The 16880-nt window shown below is 28.0% G+C and overlaps 1 long non-coding RNA gene across 1 annotated transcript in view; it reads left to right on the top strand.

The window, feature by feature from the left end:
- The window catches only part of LOC129961043 (uncharacterized), a 34197-nt gene extending 18311 nt beyond the window's left edge, over nt 1-15886 (top strand). The window contains exons 2-4 of the long non-coding RNA XR_008783749.1: nt 10767-10902; nt 13241-13345; nt 15672-15886. This is a non-coding gene — a long non-coding RNA (uncharacterized LOC129961043). The remainder of the gene's footprint in view (nt 1-10766; nt 10903-13240; nt 13346-15671) is intronic.
- Nucleotides 15887-16880: the final 994 nt, after the last annotated feature.

Below are 16880 nucleotides of genomic sequence, written 5' to 3'. Positions count from 1 at the left end.
ATGCGCACGAAGAAACTAAACAGAAAAGGTGCTGTATTGTGTAAATATATGAGAATATCGAAAGAAGAAATATCTACTAGGTTTCTGAGAAATTTACGTTATTTTCTTTCATTTAATACAAAAATGATGCGTAATTATTTTTATATTTCAATATTTGTATTGCTCAATATGTAAAATTTTATTTCTTAAAGCTGAGAAAAGATATTAAAGTCAGAAAAAAGGAAAAAAAATCAATGAATATAGTATTAGTTAAGTTCTCTCGCATAAAATAGTAAATTTTTCTATCATCGACATAATATTGAAATAAGATAAATACTTATGGAGGAAAAACAACAATAAATAATATTAGAATCGTTCTGTTATTAATATCAGATTTCTCTTTTCTTTTTTTTTTAATTGAACTATCTTGTAGTTACTTAACTATTTATAAAAGTGTCATGGAATTTTTTAGATATTTAAACTGTAGAAAAATTTTAGTATTTAGCGCAAACCGCTTTTAAGAATGATTGCGCTAGCATCGACCTTTATTTGACATTGAACGTGTCCTTTCAGTACGTGAATTATCGGCCTTTCATAATAAGATTTTTACTGTAGCTATTTTTACATAATACAGAATAAACCTTTATAATTGAAGATAAAATCTAAGATTGGCATTTTATTGGAAACATTTGAATTTTTGCAATAATTTCTAGAACCTAATTGCAGTCTGGAGAAATCTGTAGTATACTAATGTAAATAAATTTTAAATATCATTCGTAGTTGAAGCAAAAAGCTTTTTTCTATCATTTCATATTTTAAAGCAAACAAATAAAACTAATATAATTACAAATTTCATAATTTTTTATCTTCAAACAATTAATACGGGAATGTTATTGTGTAAATGCGTTTCATTATCCTTTAAGAATCCATTCACAAATAAAAAAATGATTAAAATTTAATTCATTTAAATCGATGATTGCGATTGAATCGTGATGTATTTCTCAAAACAAATTTATTTCTTAATACAGTTTTTATTAGCTTTGACTAAGCTTTTTTTGTGTGAAAAACTATTTAATTGTATGCTGAAACTCTTGTGCACTTATTGATAAGCTACCAAATTTATTTTAAAGAAGTTTTTTAATTTATGAATTAATTGCATCTATCCGAAAAATAGTGGTATTGTTTAAACCATTCTTTTTTCTGTAATCTGTTCTATTTTTCATCGTTAAATATAATTTTCAAAACTTATTCTAGTCCATATTAATTTTTTTTTTTTTTTTTTTTTTTTTTGTAATTTTCCAGAAAAAGATTCCTCGAGTAGACATGTTTACGAATAAAATTTAATAAAACTATAAGAAATTATTGATGAAAATAAAGTAAATTTATTCAAAATAAGCTATGTTTTTTCACTCTGACTCAGTGAAAATTAATGAAACTGAATCTTTCGATTTTACTTACAAGTAAAAATAATAATGGTAAGTTGATGTCATCTAATATGAAAAAAACTTAAAGGTTTAAATTTAAAAGGTAAAATACACAGCAAGAAAAGTTAATGCTGAAATAATTAATATGAGCTTCGAAGATTTATTTTCATTCCAAAGAAAACAACGTCAGCATCAAATTGTAATCTTCTCTCTTTTTTTTTTATTTCAGTAGCCACATGAAGAAGCGAGGAAAAATACAAAAAACAAGTCAAATCTTTCCTATATTTTTTTCATTTTAATTAATCTGCTGATTGTAACTTCTAATGATTGGTTTTTATAACACAAAGACTTTTATTTTGCTTGCACTTTCATATTTTTTCGAAGCTAAGCAGAAATATTAATCCTTCTGCTCTTTCCTAAAAGAGATGCAAGAAGATTAGCGAGATTCACTGATGGGAAAGTTTTATGCTGGAAGTTTCAAATTTCTTTTCTAACAAGAGAAAAATATTTGCATTCCGCCCTCGTGTCTCCTTCGAAATAGTTTATCCCTTAAAAAATTCCTGGGTTATCAAAAGAAAAAAATATTTTATCTTCACAATTACGTAACTTCAGATGACTTTTGAACTTTTGTAGGTGTCAGTTTTTCCAGTATAAATTGCAGAATTGTGCGATGACGTCAGAGCCGCAGTTGTGACGCAGTCGTGACGTCGAATGCGGCGCCATTGATCTGATCCGCGATTTGTTGAATCGTGGGAGATGCATTCTTATTGGTTCACGATTCGAAGGATTCTTGGAATGTTTCTTTCGCTAATGAAAAAAAAAAAGTCCACTTACAGAACGAGCATTATTTACATCACATAATATATCATTAACAAAAAACTCTCTAAGAGAATATATTTATGGCTTCAAAACCAGTTGGGTGGAACATAAAATGATCATTAAAGATAGTTTTTAAACCTGGTTGCGTATATAGTTTTAAAAGTTATCAGAGCGCAGATGTCAGAATTTGATATATTTAACGACTTTAATATTCATTTAATGTTTGTTTCCTCTCTCTTGACTCAACCTTAATAACTGATTCCGATAGACAGTCGGTTTCTCATCTCTTGATTTGACAACTTTGATTTGTTTTTATACCGATAGAAAAATATTCATTGATTTAGTTATTCGAATTTTGCAAAGACATGACCAGATAAATCAAAACATGCAATGACGAGTTTCTTCTGGAAAGCATTGCATTGTGATTAAAGTCGATTATTCGATTATCCTCTAATCTTATAATTTTTTTTTAATGTAAAACTCGTACTTAAATGGCAAGTTAAATTATTGCATCAATTTCATTGAGAAACAAGTCTGTTTAGTGAAAGTTCATTAAGATTAATTATTTTAGGGAAAAGTTTGTATTTTTGTCTTAAATTTTGAATGTGTGCTATTATTAGCTTTGAAATTGGCTGTTCCTTTTATTTTAAACATTTTTTCCTGAGCTTTAAAAATGAAAAAAAACTTAAATGTGCTTCTTTGGATGCTTCAAACATTGGCGAAAATTATTATTATTTAGAATTACTAATATTTTCAAAAGTGCCCACAAAAGTAGTTAAAAATCCATTCCTTTAAAATTTGTTTTTTTTAAAATAATATTCATGCATTTTATTCGTTGTTATTTCAATAAAGTAACTTAAGGCTATTAAATGCAAATACATAGAGGAGTATAAAAATATAGATATTGTAGTTAATTTCTGACTTAAGGGCTTATTTGAAGCTCACTAAAGTGACCGATTTTTTTTCTTTCCGATTTTCTATTAGACATCGCAGAATATTGAATATTAATTAATATAACCCGCCTTTGCTTCGGATGAAAATATTTTCATGCTTCTTTTCATTCATAGAAATTAACTATTAGATTAATTTTTGCGAATTTTTTTCTAACACCTTTCTTATCCGTCATAGTACAGGGCATACATAATTAAAGTTCATATTTGCGAGACGTCTGTATGAAATACTATGCAGCAGAATTTCATGAAAATTGGGTAGTGTCATAATGAAATGATGGAAAGTTTATTTAGTAAAAATACGTCAATTGTGCATGCCAACCACACCATCCAGATGGAAGTGGGCCTCGTTCGTCCACAAAATGTTCCTTGGTTATTCTTTTTGAAACTCCAATTGCACAAGAAACTGTTGCGCAAAGATTTGTCGGTTATTACGATCAGCTGGTAAGAGTTGCTGCACAAGAGATTGTTTATAGGGACAGTAACTTAACAGTTTTCGAAGAATTTTATGAACTTAGGAGAGAGGTTAGACCACATTTTGTGTAATACACCGAATACTAGTGCTGCCTATGAAACGGTATATCCTGTCTTCCTCTATTTGCGTCACTACATCATCCATTACCTGTGTTGCAGCATACCTTCGTCCTCTTCCTGGCTGAATGGTCATTGATCCTGTTGCTTCAAATTTCTCAATCTTTCTTTTTTTAGTTCTTGGATAGCGACTGGACCTTTTACTAATTTCTTCAAAAAAGGAAATTTTCCTGAAGCTTTTGTAGCACAGTGATTGTTTTAATAAAACAATTTAACTAGTAAAGCACGTTCCTGCATAATCAACGCCATCTTCCTCGTCTTGGAAACAGGCATGATTGAGATTCGACCATCGCATTTTTATATCACATGACCTGCTACGCAAGCACAGGATTACTACAATTACGACATTTGCATATACCAGAAGGACTGTGGCATAGCGCCATCTAGTAGTGGGTTTTGGAACTTTTTATCTAAAACTAAAAATTTCCATCATTTCATTATGCCATTAACCACTTTTCATGAAATTCTGCTTCACAGTGTTTGATACAGATGTCTCGCAAATGTGAACTTTAACTTATGAGCATCCTGTATTTGTATTCCGAATTTGGAGAAAATCTTTTGAATTGTTTGGATTTAAATAAAAAAAAATTATCCATAATGCTAACGAATTTTTTTTTTTTTTCTTTGAAAGAGAATAGCATCCGTAGGAGGATCGAATCTCTTGCAAGGTTTTGATTGTATTACCGCTCAATCCAGAAAGGTTTGTTATCAAAGGCATTTTTTTAAATATCAAATATGGATTCGACGTCGGGTTTAGATCTCTGTGACGTACGAATTATTCTTGATGCTTCATTTGTATTTACAGAGATGCTTCATTGCATTTGTGAGTAAAATTAGAAAAAAAAATCTATTCAGCAGTTTAGATTTTTATAACATACATATACAGGGAGATAGAAATTTTTAATTTTGATATTTTCTGAAGATAGATAACACTACTGAAATATTTCTGAAAGTCTCCTGTGCTTCTATTTTTAGATCTTTGTATTGATTTGCAATTATCTTAACTATATGAAGTTGTCACCTTTGGAAATCAATTAATATTTTTTCATTTGAATTTATTTAAAACAATTAACAAAAATTACAAAATGCATCTATATTCTTGCCTAAATTCTTTACAAAAATCATTCATTTATTCCTATCAGTCTATTGATCGCTTGGATTCGCTTAAAAAATTTTATATAATGTACTGGAAACAAATAATGAGTTAAACATGAGTGTATATAATATGTACAATAATTAGAAAGACAAACTTATAATTTTTATTAAGTTTTTGAACCAGAACACTTATAAAAATTTGTTCTTAATCGCAAAAATATTTAAACAAGGAAATCATTTGCCCAAAAGCATAACCTTAAAAAGTGGATGTATTTCCATTTAAAAGACAGCATGTCTTCAAGTTTGAAAAATGCGTTCTTAAAGTACAAATAATAATAATGATTAATAAAAGCAATTTTTTAAACACATTTTTATTAGTATTCTGAAAAATAGATTTTTATCTTAAATATTTCCTACTTTTCAGTCTTTAAGTTCGAATTCATTATTATAAATATCGAATCTTGTTATCATTTTTTTCTCAAATTTACTACTTAGTTAGATATATGGAAAAAGAGTTTAATTATATAAATATTTTAACAATGAAAACAGAAAATTCTTTCCTGCGAAATTAACTTACAAAATGCAATCTAAGCCAAAAGTGAATGAAAAAATAGATTACAAAATTCCATATTTACAGGTATGAAACAAATGAAGTTAATTAAAAGAATATAAAAATTGAATTGATTGACATTTATAAAGTATACTACAACTCAAAAATTATCACAGTTGCGCTGATCCCTATAATGATAAGATTTTTTTCCAGAAACATACAGAGTGTTAATAACAATTGAATAAAATTTTAAGAATTATCTTTTACATTAAGAACTCCGTAATTCGTAATTAAAAAATAGCAAAATGTGATAACTGTTCTCTTTTTTATACATTTTTTGAATGAAATGTTTAATAAAACAGAAAATTCTTTCCTGCAATATTAACTCATAAAATGCAATTTAATTTCTAATGCTCGAAAGTGAAATTTAATTGACTGCGTTTTCTTCCGCTGAAGGGTAATAAAAGCGAGTTAAACATACGTGAAAAAAAATGCTACAACTTTTGCGCATCACAGGTTTTCTAATAAACAAATTGCAAAACCCTAAAAATATATCTAGATATTTATTAAACTTCTTGTGAAACACTAAAAAAAAAAAGACATTCACTTGTACTCTTCAATTCTATCTGTAATAGGCAAAAGGAATGATGGAAAATAATGTGTTCATTCATCTTCTAATTACCGAGAATATCAATTGCCACATATATAAAATTATATTGTTTACTTAGATCAAAACCCTGTGTTTGCTTTATACAATAGTAAAAAAACAATTTATAAAAAATTTCTTTGAGAAGTTTAATTTTGTTATTTTAACGCCCCACCAAGTTTCGATCCAGGAACCCAAATGATATGCCTTTACCGCAAAACCACTGTAGCCTCTTACTTTAGTAGAAGAAATAATTAGTGGAACTTTTTCATGTGTCGTCATTTTGCGACATTTAAAGAAAGGAATTAAAAAGCAATTTAAATTGATCTAATAAATTAATGGAACTTATTTTTTAAACCAATTTCAATTTCAAAAATATTTTAACATACCATTACTAAAAAACTGTACTTTCAAAGAGTTAACTATAAAAATAAATATATATTTATCCTTTTAATATCAGGCTTATATGCCTGTCTTGACATATACCGATGGAAACATGAGCGATAACAAATTTTAACATAATGGCCAAACTTTTAATTTATCATTTCCTCGCTTTAACCATCCTCGAGATTATCTTAAGGTAATTTAGTGTCTGAAAATTGATCCGCGTCTTATTTTCTTGACGTAATTTGCTCTGCAATTTCAAGGCGAAACTATTTTATCTGAAGGAAAATTATTAAAAGAGAAAACGTTTTGGTGAAAAATGTTGATATCATTATAATAACCGTTAAAAACATTTTTCTTGTAATTGTAGTACTTGAACAAAGTTCCGACTATCTCCCATTTCAGTTTCTGAAGGGGTGAAGGATATATCATTCTTTATTCCTATGACTAGACCATTTAATTCCCCAACATTGCTAATAGCTATCTAAGCGTAGGCTTAGGAATAATTTCAAACCCTTTCGTAACAGTTACAGTTATTTTTTTATATAATTTACACATAACGCTATAGTAAGCATAATATAATTTAACGTTAGATCCTCTGATATCGAGGAATGCGTGGACAATCGATAAATTTAAACCCAAGTAAAATTAGAGTCAGGTATTAAAAGGTTATCATGTATTGCAAGAAAGCTGGTAATTCATTTTTTAAAAATAACTATTTTCAGAAACAAAACCATCTGTTTCGGGACTTTTATGTATATATATATATATATATATATATATATATATATATATATATATATATATACACACAATAGTTTAAGAATCTTTAGTCAGAAAAAAAAATGCAAAAAAAAAAAAATCCTTTTCTAAATGCTTCTACAACGATTTTCTCTTCCATATGAGAAGTCCATATGTGTTTGCAAACAATAAGTGATTCCAAACTGGAAAATTCCTTTTAGTATCAAGCAAAAAAGTGTAAGCTATAAGTACGGTTTCTTTTTTGCGAAGAGAATTACATTTCAGACTTGTGAATAGGAGCTTATGTCGTGTTCGTATCGCTTCGAAACAATTAAAAGAAAATGCTCGTAAAAAAGTGATTCTCTTGTCGAAAAGGGATCCTAAAAGTGTTCCGCTTCCTAAAGCTTATATTGTAATAGATGGACCTTGAATGTTTCATTCATATTTCTAGCATTTCCACATAAATTTTATCTTCCGTTTTCTTAAAAAGCAAAATATTTTCGTCACCATAACAATTAGTCTATAATGCAGTGTTAATTACTAATGTCAGATTTTACTGTTTGTTATTTCAAGAACATGTCTTTGAGATCCTGAAAACGTAAATAGCATGCAAGTTAGATTTTTTTTTTTATTATTATTGTTTTTACTGAATTTTCTTTATCTTGACTTCTGAATGAATAAAAATATTGTACTTAGTACTATTGTACAATAATTTTTATCTTTATCGAAACCTTAGATATTCCATATACAATTTTTCAATAGTTTTATTAATCTGGATTTTCTTAGTATACAATTTTTATCTTTCTCTTGTTAGATATATTTCAGATATAGGCTTTACATGTGTTTATTTATTTCTATTAAACAAATTCGCACTATAGGTAAAAATCTAGTTTCAGTTAAGCATGACAAATAAAAAGGCAGCAGAAAGATAATATACAAAATATAGGCAGTAAAACAAAATACACAAAGGATAATGAATCACAAAAAAAGCCCACAAAAAATTATTCATTCTTCACAGAACAATATCAGCATCCAAGAAAAGAATTCATCAGTTAAGCATCGGCTTAAAAGTTGAAGACATTTAACATTAAAAATATTAAAAGGCATACAAAGTTACTATATTTAAAAAAGGAAATTTAAAGGCGGAACTTTAAATAAATGGTAAATAGTCATACGTTGTCCAAAAAGCAAAAAAAAAAAAAAAAAAAAAAAATTAAAGAAAAAATTAAAGAAAAAAAAATACAGAAACATTCTACTAAAATAACTGTTTTTTACATTCGACATTAATTAAAAATATTGCTGCGCTCCCTTTCTTTCCAAAATAATTTCTCCCTGATAATCCTTTTATTTATAAATAATCCCGATGAAACTTGCAACATTCTTCCTTTTTTTCTCATAGTTAAAATGTGCACATTAAATCCGTCGAAATCAAACACCTTCCTTCTAGTGTGGCTTTAAAATTCAGGGATGAGTCGCAGATTAGAGTTCGCTTTTGTCATTTGATTATGGTTCAAAATTACGAAGTTCGTCTCAAAACAGCTACCGAATAACTTCGAAAAGGGTCGTTAATGAGGTTAAACTAAGTTAAAAATACAATTGATAGAATCACCATTTCATGTGTTTCTCACCATGAACGACTGTCTGAATGAAAGATGGTCTGAAATAAAAGAATACTAGAGAATTCTGTTCATTTTTAGGAAAATATATAAGAAAAAATGAATTACAGAATGTGGTTGAGATATTCTTAAAAAAAAATTCGCAAATGCTAATTGCTTTTCATGTTATCAACTGAAATATGCTATTACCAAGACTGATTCAGCAGGGCTTTTTCCTCAAAGTTTACGATTTTGTATTAATCTTCCTTCCAAATTCTACTAAAGAATTTGGAAATTAATCTATACTTATTTATAAAGCTCAATGTGTGTGTGTTGGCGCTCTACAGAAAAGACAATTTGACCTATAGCTACCAAATCTGGTACATGTATACCTTGGAGTTAGGGAATGTGCACCTGGGGTTCCTTTTTTTGAATTTTTGATTAGAATTTTAATTATTAATTAAAAACTAACTTTCCCGCCAAAAAAATCTTCATTTTCCCCACCGTCAAATGAGTAAGGGTTCAGTTTTTTTTCCCAACAGTAATGAGGCTAGGCTTAAGATTTTTCGGCTGATTATTTCAAACGATTCTGTTTATTTTCTTAATGTTTGATGCATTTAAAATTAAACATTGTTAATTAATCGATCTTTCAGATTCATTCTGAAGTACTTTTGAATTAAAATAAAACCGAATAAAGGAAATTAAAAATTTCTAATCTGCATAGCGTTACCCCAACTGGCGTAGAAAAACTCACGCATTTGCGTTACTGTAACTGGCGTTGAAAATTCACGCATGCGTATTGTGTTCTGATTGTTGACATGACAACCATTATCAACGGATGATTTAAATTATTTTTAGATTAGTTGCATGCTTTTGTAATTAAAGTGTATTTATGTTAGTTATATATTTTTTATATATGCTTATAGTTTTAAGTCCATCGTTTTTTAAGTAGTTTTTTTAACCTGTTTTCGACCGATTATTTTAAACGATTCGTTTTATTTTCTTAGTGTTTGATGCATATAAAATTAAACATTGTTAATTAATCGATCTGTTCATGATGAATCTGAGAAAATTTTGTTGACAAATTCTTGAAATATTACATAAATTAAGAAAGATATTCTTTAGTGCAACTAAAGTTTAAACGCTCAGTGACTGTTTTCAGTAATCATATCACAAAAAAAATACTTTGTTTCAGTAAAAAAATATTATTATATTAATTGCAGGTTAATCCTTTCCACTTTAATTTAAAGTATAAATTACACGGGAGTTAAGAGAAAATTAGAGAGATGCATATTACGTTATGACTGAAGGCGTTTATAATATTATGAGTGAATTATATGACTATCAAAATTTGAAGTTTTAAAATATTTTGATGAAGAATCTATTAAAGTAGGAATTGCATAAAATAGTTAATTATTAAAATTTTAACAAACATTAAGATTGTCGAACCGGCTGGTCGCCAAAGGCGGCTAGTAAGTAATAAATCCAACTAACTTCAACTAATGATTGCCCCGAAAACAGAACAAAATTATTCTCGTCTTCTCTTTTATCGCGTGAAAATAGACCGAAAAAAAAAAAAACAACGGCAAAACAAGAGATGAACTCTAAATCAACTAAGCAGTAAAAACGCTATCTTTGAAGAACAGCTTCTCCAGAAGAAAAAAAACATGTCCTCACATTGGTATGGCAGGAAATTTTGAAAAATGAAACATTGTCTCAGAAATCATTTTTGTTATAATGAACATGACTAAAATATATATAGCAATAACTCTCAAAATACATTTGACCGTAAATACTTCTCTAAGAGTCTTAAACGTTAATAAAAAAAAACATTGTAAGTATATATGTAGATATTAGGTATGCTTGAAAGCATTTCATTTAAATGTGACATATGGCACTATGAATTAAATCTCTTAATTAATATCTCAATGGCTTTTTCTTTCTTTCTTTTTTTTTTTTTTTTTTTTTTTTTTTGCTTTTTTTTATATACAGAGTGACATCTTCACGTGAAATTAAAGAACGGAATGAAACCATATTTCTTGTGGAGATTGTTGAAGACACAGAGAGATCATTTCCGGAAAAAAATGCAATGTCTTATGTGAAGAATTAAAATAAGGACAATTAAAAGGTAACACGAGTATCGGTTAGTAAAAGTTAGTTTCGGTGAGTTCCATATTTCATGCCACTCATTTCTGTATGTGTATTTATCACTTGAACATTAATGAAATTTTGCATAATACATTATCTTTGCGCTCGTTGGAATTATTTATTTCAGTGAGGTTTTTCGACAGAACCGGAATATCTCCTATTTGTAATATTTATTCGGGTTTCTTTTAAGAATTTTTTGCGGGAGGGAAATTTAGAGGATTCATTCATCTTTTCATGCCTTCTTCATTACGCATATAAAATTTGGCTTCATTTGTTTTATTATTTTTAACTGCAGAGGCTTCCAAACACGGAAAGTTATTTCACGATAATTTTTTACAAAGGATGTCGCAATTTTGTACTAAAAAGATGAGACAATTCTACACATTTTTTCCCACTTTGGAACGAACATAGAATAAACAATGAAAAATTGGAACATCTAATCAAAGACGAATGTTAAACAAGAAACAGACATAATAAACTCATTCAGCTTTATAAAACATACCAAAGAAAATGGACAAAAGGAAATGAATGACGGCAGAGAAGAAAATACATATCTAAAGATTCCAATGATCAAGATGAAGATGGGAACTCGATTGAACTCTAGATAATGAGAAAGAAGTCAGTTTTGAAGAGGAATCGATGATTCTCATACTAAGCAATAAAACAGCGAAGAACGAAAAGAAATGAAAAAAAAAAAAAAAAACAGCGAAAGGCAGAAGAAAAAACGAAAATGGAAAAGTTTTCATTCGGCATAGCTGAGGATTATAATGTCAAACCTTCGAGTTATGTTTCTTATAATGGCAGTGCTGAGAGGTATAGTGACAAACGTCTGCTTTTTAAAAAAAATAATAAATTAAAAAACCCTGAAAATGCACACAATATAAATTCTTTGACAGTCAAAAATAAAAGAAAGAAAATAAGAAGAAGAAGAAAAAAGTAGCTTTTGAGACAAAAGAGCACTGAATTATTCAAATTGAGGGCCTTTGTTCCAGAAAATTCAGTTTAGAAAAGGAAAAAGAATTAATTTAATTATTTTTAGTTATGCACACAGATACAAGACACCATCTGAAGAAACTTTATATTCGTGATTAAGTACAACGTCAAATTTTTCATATTATATGAAGTTATGGAAAACTGTATAAACTGAGGCTGACAGATCAGCCATTTTTTTTTTTTTTTTTTTTCATTTTTGTTATTTTCCTTGACTGTTTAGAGTCATTACAAATCTTACAATAGTATGTGTCACAATCGTTAGAATAGCAAATTGTAATGAAAAATATTTACAAGAAGAATAGATGTTCAGTAATTAGAGAAAACTAGACAGGGTTTCACAAACCAAAATATTAAAAATTCAGAGATTAGTTCGAAAGATTGCGGAATGGAATATTATTTAAGATAGCCTCCTATTATAATTATTTTGCCAATCTATCCCCTTTTTAGCAGCTAACGCCTTTTTCAATACATTGAGGTAGCTCTAATTATACAAACAGATATTTTAAATGCTTTAGATTTACAAATATATCTTCTGAGTTTAAATATCTTAATCCAGCAGCTTATCTTATTTTAGAAAGAAGCAATTCAAAGAAATGCATATTCTGCTCTGAAATTATTCATTGCATGAGCCTCAAAATGATGTAAAGATCTTGCATATTGCTAAGCGTCAAAATAATAAACAAGATTTCTTCGATGACTAAGGTCAATATTTCAGTCATATTTTGTTCTTACGCCATCACAGACTCAAATTCGATCCTTTCCAAACCTATAATTTATTGTAAATTTTCACTTAAATTCGATCACTGGTATTTCCATTTATTTGAAAAACAGCGGTTGTTATATATAAATATTGTTAGCCGATCACCATCCTTGGAATCTAACATCGACACTTCTCAGAAATGAAGAAAATGAGGGTTTGTTATGGTTTGGTTTTGAGAGATTTTTGGCGAATGAATCATTCTTGATTAAAGTGCGCCAAAAGAGTATTAGGAAAATATAGTTCAGAATATTGTGCGAGTGGTTTTTCCACTCAAACTCTATTTAGGCTGCAAAATACGATTTGAGAACCCATCTATAAAAAGAAATCTTTTACATCCCCAAGTGTTTATCAATTTGAAAACAATATAAGAAGCAAAGTACTTAATTAATGATTAAACAAAACCAAATTTAATTAAACAGACTCCAATCCAAAAATGTACATGAGATGCTTTAGATTAAAATAGCGTTTTGAATTTCTTAAAATTATTTTGATTGTAAATATTTGATGGATATTCTTGTTTAATTGATTTTATGATGACAAAATTAATATTGGTGATTCCACTTAGAATAAGGATCCATAGTTAAAGAAGACCTGCTGTGACACATTCCTAGTGAACAGCGAAAAAAGAAAATTCAATAGAGAAAAGAAAGCAGTATCGTGATTTAATCACGTAAGTCAGTAATGCTGTGCTACCTTATCGGTATTATTTAACATTATTATACATTGTCTTTATCCCTAAGACACACTAAATACATATCAGCTGCATAAAATACATGTATATTAAAGAATAAAGGCCCCATCTAAGCATTGTTAACCATCGGAATGCAAATTTAATTTTAACTGTATATATTAGGGTGTCCTATAAGTTTCTTTCCTATTTCTGTTTCTCCTATGGCAGCTTTCAACTGATCCAGTCGATGACAATATTTCATAGAATTTATTGTTTCACTTTGAGGAAGGAGCTCGTACAAAATTACGCCTTTCCAATCCCACCAAATGAAAAAAAGAATTTTTTGGGAGTGTAGTCCCGTCTTTGCTAAAGTTGAAGGCCTATTGTCCTTACACCAAGGACGTTTTCTATGCACATTTTCATATAAAATCCAAGTTTCGTTTCCAGTGACAAGCCTCTTTAAAAACGGATCCGTTTGCGCATTGAGAAAGAAACTTTTGGAACACCCTAATGTTTCATTACTTAGATATTTTAAGCCTGAATATTATTAAAACAGCTTCGAAACATTGGGAAAGGCCGTAAAAAAAGAGTATCCAATTTTGGTCATAAAAATACATCACTCTATTTTAAAAATTAAGTGCCCTGAAATAAAGATGAACAGAAGTATTCGGCAAAAAATTTATAGTTTCTCACCGACATGTTTTTCGAGCACGAAGAAAAATCCTGAATAACACTTTTTTTTTCCACAAACGAAATGAATTTATATTAAACCTTTGTTGGTTTAATACAAATTCTTTCATTAAATATGGATTTTAAGATCTTTATTATCTATTTCCTAAATTATTTACTTCTTAAATTTATATATTATCCATTTTTTAAATATTTCACTCGCTCATTTTTCAATCTAACAGCCTCTATAAATAATTTTATAACCAACCATTTGTGTTTATTCATCCAATTAAACATCAAAAAGAGATGTTTTTGCTTATTTAAACTGAAATTTAAGAATTTCGCATGATAGTAAAAGTTCATTATTCTGAGTAGTCACTTACTACGTAACAAAATCCCATTGAAACTAAAGAATTGCATGTTTATCATTAACAAGTAATCTTTCACTTTTACTGCAAGATAGAGAAAACGAGATATATTGATAATATAAAGAGATAATTAAGAAAGATTATTCTTTGTTAAAGTAAGTATCAAATCAAATTTTACTAAGGAACAAATACAAAATTATTACGATTATTTTCTGGAAATTACTAATCCAACAATTTAATAAATATTATAAAGCATAACGAAAATAGAAATTCTTTTTTATAGTGTTTTCAATATTAAAACTATGCAGAAAAACAAACAAAAATATCAAATTTTATAAAACTGCTACAAAACTTTTTTTTTTATTTCTTCGTAAATAAATTAATAATCTCTATGCAAAAAGCAATTATAGGATCTGAAGTCTACATTACTACTTAAACATTTTTAAGGAAATTGTTGTATTGCCCGTTAAAGTGAAAAGAAAAAAGGTTTCAGCATATAATAAAATATTTCAAAAAACTGTTAAAAAATATAAGTATTTTGAAATAAATAAAACACATACAATTGAATGAATAAAAGTTTTTAATAAGCATGGTTATCATTTTTTAATAAAATGCTATTAAATATAGAGATAATGTAATATTTAAAAATAAAGTAAATCACATCAGTTATTTTACTTCAAAAATATTGTTTACGGAGAAAAATTTTCTGTTTCTAATTACTATCCGAATCAAATAATAATTATATTAGAACTTTTATTGTTATAGTTATTGTATTACTTTTTTTCCATCATTACAGTAAGTAACGAAACCCAAATAAAGCCCGATTGGTTCAAATTACAGGCTTTTATGAATGAAATAAAAGTGTGGTCTATATTTTACAGCCTATAAATCATTAACATAAGCCTCTAATACCTTCTACCATTATCATTCGAACTGCCTGAAGATGTATATTCACTTTCGTGTAGTGAGCAAAATTACCTGAAAATCCATAAAAAGAAAATATTAAAGAAAGAATGTATGTGTAACCAATCCATACATAAATATACCTTATATGTACAATTAAATAAATTTTTTCTGGTCGAACAATGCATGTGATTTAATCTAGAATATATAATTACAACGTAACCAAAAATGTTGAAATACTTTCAAATCGAAAATGTCAATAAAATAAAATAAATATCGTTAATTAACAAATGTAGATAATGCAAATAAATTAAATGAATGCCGATTTTTTTTTCAAATATATGTATAAAAAATGTATATTGATCTTATTAAATGTTTTGTTTCAGGTTTTTCGGATTGAAAATGGACAGTACTAGAACTTTAAAGAAAAATCACTGTCTCCATGAAGCATGGGATATTTGAGCAAAAACAGTGCTGTGCTGATTTTTAAAAAGAGCATCAAACTTGATTAGCAGATTTCTAACTGATAATCTAAATGTTGCCTTGTCAACTACTATTGTAAATACTTCCTAAATATAATTAATAAATTTACAATGATTTACTGGCTCTAAGATTTATTTCTGATCGTTGAACAACGAAGGAATTAAATGAAGGTTATTTAATTCAAGTCAAACAAATTTTATGTCAAACTAATTCCAAAAGAAATTATGGAAGGAAATTACAATATCTATATGTTGAATATTAGGAATCAAAGAATCCTAAAAGCGTAGCCATTAGCTTAATATTTGCTAACTGAAATTTTTTTTTTAACCTATGTGCTTTCCCAGGCGGAATAATCCACACATGACGATTCCAATAAAACACCAGTCGCTGAATAATGCTCTCACCATAATGTTTATTTATCACAAGCCAAGGAATACTTCAACGACTTATACCAATCGTGTGTGCAGATTACCTTTTACAGGTGTAAACGTGTTAATATTTTTCTAAATAGATTTTTTTATGGTAAATTTTTATAAGATAAGGATAAAATTATCTACAATATCATTTAGATAAAGACAAAAGTACTAGCGCCTCTTTGAATACTATAAAAATTAAACTAATTCGTTTCATGCTATTGTTACTGCATTTTGCAAAAAATTAACTTTTCAATAAACTAACAGAATTCGAAGATTAATTAATTTATTTAATTGAAAAAAAATGTCCCATCTAGTCTAACAGATTTATAATACCGTAAAAATGTTCTTATAAAATAACCAAAAGTAATTTTACTTCAAACTTCTCTAAATATTTATATTATTTGTAAGAATTATAGCTACAACATATAGAATTCTTAGATTTAACTTTTTAGCTGTAGATATCACTTGGGTCATCCGCGGCATTCCCAATAATCAGAATTCTCGCATTCCTGGTGGACAGTTTTATTAAATTATGAGTAATAAAGAGTAAAACAAACACTGCAGAACAAGCTCTTAGTTTTCTCTTAACAATTCAAAACTAATAAAAATAAGCAGATCTTTAAACTTCTACTTACCTCCATATATTGATGACATTTGAAATGTTTTATTCAGATGAAAGCATACAAGACACATAAA

Source organism: Argiope bruennichi, chromosome X2 (assembly GCF_947563725.1).
Source record: "Argiope bruennichi chromosome X2, qqArgBrue1.1, whole genome shotgun sequence".
Classification (NCBI taxonomy): Eukaryota; Metazoa; Arthropoda; class Arachnida; order Araneae; family Araneidae; genus Argiope; species Argiope bruennichi.
This window is presented reverse-complemented; position numbering and strand designations above follow the sequence as displayed.